The sequence below is a fragment of the Triticum aestivum genome, chromosome 4A (genome assembly GCF_018294505.1).
Source record: "Triticum aestivum cultivar Chinese Spring chromosome 4A, IWGSC CS RefSeq v2.1, whole genome shotgun sequence".
Classification (NCBI taxonomy): Eukaryota; Viridiplantae; Streptophyta; class Magnoliopsida; order Poales; family Poaceae; genus Triticum; species Triticum aestivum.
The window spans coordinates 269381935-269388794 of NC_057803.1; positions in this window are offsets into that span (position 1 = coordinate 269381935).

The window sequence follows — 6860 nt, forward strand, 5'->3', positions numbered from 1 at the left end:
GGGAAAACCTGATCCGAGATTCTTGGCTAGGATGCCGACGGCATAGCTCTTAACTTTTTTCCCTTCACATGCTTATCTGACTTGATTGATCCTCCACACCTATGCATGGCATGCATAAGAGAAGATATCGGTGACTCGAACACCATGAGAGATCTAAGGAGGATATACCTGCAAAAATATTACACAAAACAATGACCATACTTAGCAGGAAAAAAATTAAGTGGAGTGTAGTACATGAATAGTTGCATAGTAGAGTACAGTTAGGGCCCTAAAAAGGATAAAACCTTATATGTGGTTATATAGAAAGAAATGGAGTGTACCTTTAAAGAATAAAGTTTTGCCAGGACAAATATGCATGTACATCTCATACTTGAAGTTTACTGTGGATGTCCAATAGTTATAAAATCTGACTACCAGATGATCTAACAACAATAAAAGTGCACAATTTAGCAGCTAACACATGAACGAATATTTAAACTCCAAGCATCGTACCTCCGTTAAATGGCAGGATGAGTGGAAATGCCATGGAGATAATCCTAGATTTAGGATGTGCTCAAGATAAACACACATCCTTCAATTCTGCTCATATGAAAAGACATCAACGAATTAAGTTGGCCATGAAAAAAAATCAATTCGGATGGCCAAAACAGGGCAACATTGGAAAACAAATATAATTCAAACCTCCTATAAACATCAAAGTGAACTGGCTAGCCAAAGGAAGGCCTACAATGCAGATTTTATTGTGCCACCAGAAGCAATGCAATTACACAGACCACACCAACTTGCATGCTCCATCTTCCAACATCATACAATCGAGTCAAGACGCTTATGGATACACATGTACACATCCCACTTATTTTCTTGCTGAAACATTAGGGATAGAGCTGATTGTATGCTTCTGTCTGCTGTGATGAATTGAAAAGATGGAGAATAGAGTAGGGATGTAGGCTCCAATAGTCCACTATAGTCCCTTCACTCTGCAACCTCACTAGCTACGATGGCCGCTTCGGTTTTCCTCTTGTCCGAAAGCGCACGCATGAACAGTCGAATAGCTCTCGATCTCCTACCTCCTCCTCCCCCTCCCCCTCCTCCGCCACCTCCACCTCCGGCCTCTGGCCATGCTCCGGCCACCACAAACCCCCGGACGCCCCTCAATATGACCTCGCACTCACCACCAATCCTCTAGACACGCTCCTACCCTCTGTTGCGCCTCCTCCCTCGCCTTTATTTGACCTACCCTATGTCAAAGCCGGCTAGCTAGCTCTCCACTGCTTCATGGGGTGCGGCAGCGCCATGCGCTTGCAATTTTAGGACGACTGCAGTTACTTCCACCGCCTTGACATCACCACCCCAGAACTCCAACTCGCATCAGCACTCTACATTGTCTTTGACTTCTCCAACCGCCACCTTGACGCCATAATCGTCGCTACTTCGCTTCAAGTTGTTCCTAGCGGCAGTGCTGCTGACTTCTTCGTGGCCATGTGCTCTCCTCTTTTTTCCCTCTTCCATGTTGCCTCATCGCGTGTCGCAGAGATCATCCTCGCCCAAACCATGGTCTGCCATCGCAACTTCGCCTTCTTCTTTAATAGAACCCTACCCCCGCTTCCACCAGCACCCCAGGCCGCTGCGTCTTGCATGTCGCTCGCACACCTGCTCCAAATTCCAGATGACATGGGTCTTCACTTTGAAGGCATGGCTTGGCCACAACTCTGATCTCCAGTCTCCATTGATCCATGTGACCATCCACATGGATGCCGCATGTATGCACGTGTCATCCAGTTCCCGTTCGCCCTTAATGCCACCTCAATGGCCCTCATCCTTGTTCGTCTGTTCGGCGCCATCGACCACCACTTCAATGTCACATTTGACAGTGACTCATGTTTCTTGTTCACCGTCGCCTCGCCAAAAGTCGCCAAGCTCATCGCCTCCACGGGTGACATCCACAAGAAGGGTATGGTGATCCAATTCCCCTGGCCACCGCCCTTGGTGGGTGCCCATGGCTCGCTTCCTGGAGACGCCATGCCTCCGTCGTATGGTACCACGTCAGCCTCACCATCGGCAATCATCTCTACATTCCGGCCACCAGCTTCATTAACTCTCGAACTGCCTAACGTGCAATGTTAACGGCCTAGTATTAGCTTCTTTTACCGCATGCTTAATGTTAATCCTTTTAATCAGCTCCCCCCTCACGTACATTACACTTACCACTCTCATTTATTCTGGATCACTTTCATGCCAATTAGTGTTAGGCCAAATGAAATGCTAGTTGAGTCAGCCCTAATTCACTATTTTTTGGTCAAATAAGATTTTCTCGCAGGCAAGGTTCATGAGCTTATTTTTAAGTCCGACATCTTCTCCTGCTCAATCAAATTTCAAATTCTCAAGCATGGGTCCCTTGACATTGAAGGGTTTCATCTTGTCCTCTTTGACCAGCTAGAACCGGTCATTGCTCACTACAGTCGTTTCCTCCTTCTATACAACAATTTTTCATACTCTCCCATGCCCCCTCGATTTGCATCCATCCTTGGCCCTTTCGATCATCAGCACCTGCCTGTCCATGCATCGCACCAGCCACCGCCGCGGTGACATCCTCGCCGCACGACCGGTCAGCCCCGCATGAACTCCTGGCCCACCCCATCCATAATGATGGCTGTGCGGCGGCCCTAGACAAACCAAATCTTGCAAAACATCTGTATGCAGTGCCTGATGTTGCGCATGCGCGCGAGGATGGCGCGTGAACCCAGGTATCCCCTCATGTCTCTTTGTTTGTGACAAATATGGACGCCCCATTGCCCCCCCCCACGTCTAATCCGGGCTCCGCCTCGTCACCCCTGTCCCCTCACGTGCGACCCCGGCAACCTCACCGCACGCGAATCTTGTATCGGGAACCGATGAAGCCAAGCGGTCACGCGTTCGCTCGCCCTTGCAGCTCACCCAAGCTACCACTGAACAGCATCTAGCCATCATCATCGTGCTTAAAACCTCCCTGTAGCCTATTCTATCCATTCGATCACCATGCCACAAGCCCCAGTGGCCTCACACACTGCCACATGCAACAGATCACACCACTCTGACAGCAGATATGCTGCCCATGCGTTCCAACAACACCACGACAAGCTCATACAGTGATGTTCTCCTCTCCCCCCCCCCACCACGGCAGCAGTCACCCGTAGCCCCGCCCCCCATATATACCACATCGGCATCTCCCTCCCTTTCATCTTCACTCTCACACACCACCATCCACCAAAAGGAGGAGACGCTGCTTCCAGTGCCTCGCCTTAGACCACTGCGTCGAAGCCTACCGCGACCCCTTCCGCAGTGCTCGATGTTGACGAAACGGCAACCGCAGCCGCGACTGCAGGTACAAACGGATCTGGTCTTTCTTCCCACCTCTTCCTGATGCATTTCCTCCTAGCCCTAGCCTAGCTTTCTACCCACGCGGTATAGACACTTGTAGCTCCTCGTCGGTGGCGGCACGTGGCCCACGTACTCTCATGATAGGCGATGTCCCTATCATCCTCCCCGAGCCTTTCCCCATTGTCTGCGTCCCATCTCTCTTCATCCTCCATGGCATTCCCGTCGCCGCAAAGGGGGCACCCCTTACCACTCCTCTCCACGCTACCAATCACACGCACACATCCCCGTTCGGCACCCAAGAGCTACAAGATCGTCTCTCTGATGTATTCATCTCCTTGCAATACACTAGGGCCACCTCGCACGTATCTGAAACAGACTTTGACGATGAGCTGCCTCGTCCAGTCCATGAGGCTGGGCTGCTGCCTCCGTATGGAGACATGCCGCTCGTCGCTGCTCCACCCTGCCCAGTCCACTGCCCAGGCCGCTTTTTTCTCTCTCACCTACAGAACCCCGACCCCAATCCTACCCCCTCATCCGCCGCGCCATTCAGTACACTTGTGGCAACCTTGCCTTCATTATGGGCGGGTCATGGCGTGGGGTGGCCTACCTCACCCTCCATACTCCTGCTGCCCGCAACGATGTCGTCCGTTGTAGCCCCATAGACTTTGAAGGAAATGTGATCACCATAGAGCCGGTAGAGCATACTGACCGCGCCATTTCCATGTTCACCGACCTCGCAGAAATCGAGGTCTCCGAGTTTCCCCACGAGCTCTGGCACAATGATGACATACGCTTCGCCCTGGCCTTCCTTGGTGATGTCTCTGCCGTCGATGACTTTTGCCTCCATGGCAGAGATTACACCTCTGTCTGCGCCCTTGTGCTGCTTCAGTCCGGAAAACTAGCCCCTCCTGGCATTGTAATACAACTCCCTCCCACCAATGAAATCAAAATAGCAAAAGTAGTAGAGGTTTCCCGCTGGCATCATGGCGAAGGCGCCAACCCATTCGGTGGTGATTCCTCCGTTGGTGAATGTGCCCCGCTCTCCCAATGCAGCTCACCACATCCTCTCTCCCCACACCACCGAGCTCTAGTCGTCTCTACTCTCAGAGCGGGTTGGCGTGTGGACCCCACCTACGGCGGCACCAGGCAGGTTGCATGCCATGGCGGCGGCGGTCCACGTGTTCCTGTTGCCTCTCCTAGCGACTGTATGGGCGAATCCGCTCTATCCTCGCCATTCCCACCACCTGGCACTGTGCGCCAACCCCTCATCATCTCTAACGACGACTCAACTCGCTCTGAGGACATGCACGCCCTGCTCTTGCATGGCGTGTGCACGGAATCGGTGGACGCGGTGCATGCACCCCCTGCCTATGTGCTGGCCCCACCAATCCTCTGCTCGACTCCCCAGGTGGGATCTGTTGTGCCTCTAGATCAGCCCGCCCGCCTGTCGGCTGCTGCTCTACCTGATGGCCCGCTAATGTCATCCAACGCGTCCGCTTTCACTGTGTTTGTGCCACCCGCAGATGACTCTGCCGTCCCCCCTACCTTCACTTCCTCTGCTAGTGAATTGTCACGTGCAAATGGTAACCTCCAACCTCTCCTACGATCAATCCATCAAACCTTGTTCCCTCTGCTACCAATGCGCTGACCTCTGTCAACATGGACGCAACTCTTCCCCTCTAGGACCAGGACACTCATGAGTGCACCATACGCAAGGAGCGCCGCAAGACGGCTCGTGACCACTCCTACTCCAAGGACAAGCCGCGTCGTAGAGCGCGGCTTGCTGCCAAGGAGGCCAAGTACTCACCCATGCTCGCCAAGGCCGTCAAGGCCAAGGCCGCTCGCCTCCCTGCCGTGGACGTGGGCACTGCCATTGACCGTGCCATCCAGGTTGCCCGCCTTGATGGTGCCGATGCCCCTCCTGCCTCTGCCGAAGAAAAGGCTGCCATTGCACTGCTCTATGGCGTCGACGACGGCCATCTTGACGCCATCCTTGGATGCGATGCTTCTGCCTTCGGTGAAGATGATGCTCCATGATTAGCACTCCACGCGTTCACGGCCCATCGGGGCGCATCCGGCCGTTCCCGCCAATTTGCGTTACACCCATGTACTAAGTGTGTCGTTGTACTTTTGGTCGATGTACCCGCTGTCACTAGTTTCAATACTGCCTTCGTACCTCTCGGTAACTTTTGCGTCTATAGACCTGTTGTACCTCTGCTCTTCCTATTGGTGTTTGAGCCTTTTTAATGAGTAATGTTGCATTCTCCATTTGCTCCTAGAATGTACGTGGATTAGGCGTTGATGCCAAGTGCTCTGACGTCTTCTCTGAATTGATTGCGATCAAACCTCACATTGCCCTCTTGCAAGAATCTAAACTAGATAACCCAAACTAAGATCCCTCTTGCCACGACAACTCGACCAAGTTTTCTCATTACCCGCCATGGGCACTTCGGGCGGCACTATTTCTACAATCAACACAACTTCTTTCCAAGTTGTCTCTTTCAAACACCTCGTCTTCTCATCCACCCTAATTTTGCTATCAACAGCATGCGTCCACAACATTGCCATCAATAATATCTATGCCCCCTCTTCACGTGCGCTCAAACAAGCTTTCTTAAATGAGTTCCTATCTATCTCACAACCTCCTTTCTTAACGGCCTGGTATTGCTAGAGACTTCAACCTCCTTTGCTTCCACTCTGACAAAAACAATCATGCCTTCTGACAGGCTGAGGCCTATGCTTTCAACCAAACCCTAGATGACCTAGCCCTTAGAGAGTTGCTGCTACTTGTTCGCCAGTTCAACTGGTCAAACAATAGAGATACGCCCACCTTAGTACGGATCGATCATGCTTTCTTTAACTTATCTTGGGCTGGCGCCTTTCCTAACACATCTTTATCTATGCTCACGCGTTTTACGTCTGGTCATGTCCCCCTCCTCATCCACGTCACCACAACAATTCCTGAGAACAATTTCTTTAAATTCGAGCCTGGCTGGGCCAACTTCCGGCCATGTGGAGACATTATCAGGAGAATCTAGGCTTCATCTCAGCCCACATCGCCAGTCAACTCTGCCGCTGCTCTTGCCTCCATGCTCAAAAAATCTTGGGCCGGGCTAAGAAAATGGGCACGATCACGTACCCCTGCCCCCCTTCGCTAATCTCGTTGCAAAGCTGCAATTGATGCATTAGACCACGCTGAAGAATCTAGGGCTCTGTCCCATCCAGAACTTCTCACTCACAAAATTATTATTTCTCTCCTCAAATGGACAATCCAAGAGAAAATGACGTATTGGAGATGGCTTGCTAAAGTGTCACGAGCCATCCACGGCGGGGAAAACACAAAATTCTTCCACATGTCTGCCTCCCAACGGCTTAGAAAAAGCAAAATCTTTACCCTCACATGCGACGGTAATGATTTCACCTCTCACCACCACAAAGCTGAGATCCTAAGGGATTTATTCGTTTCCCTTATTGGTTCTCCAGCCACTACGACATGGGCAATT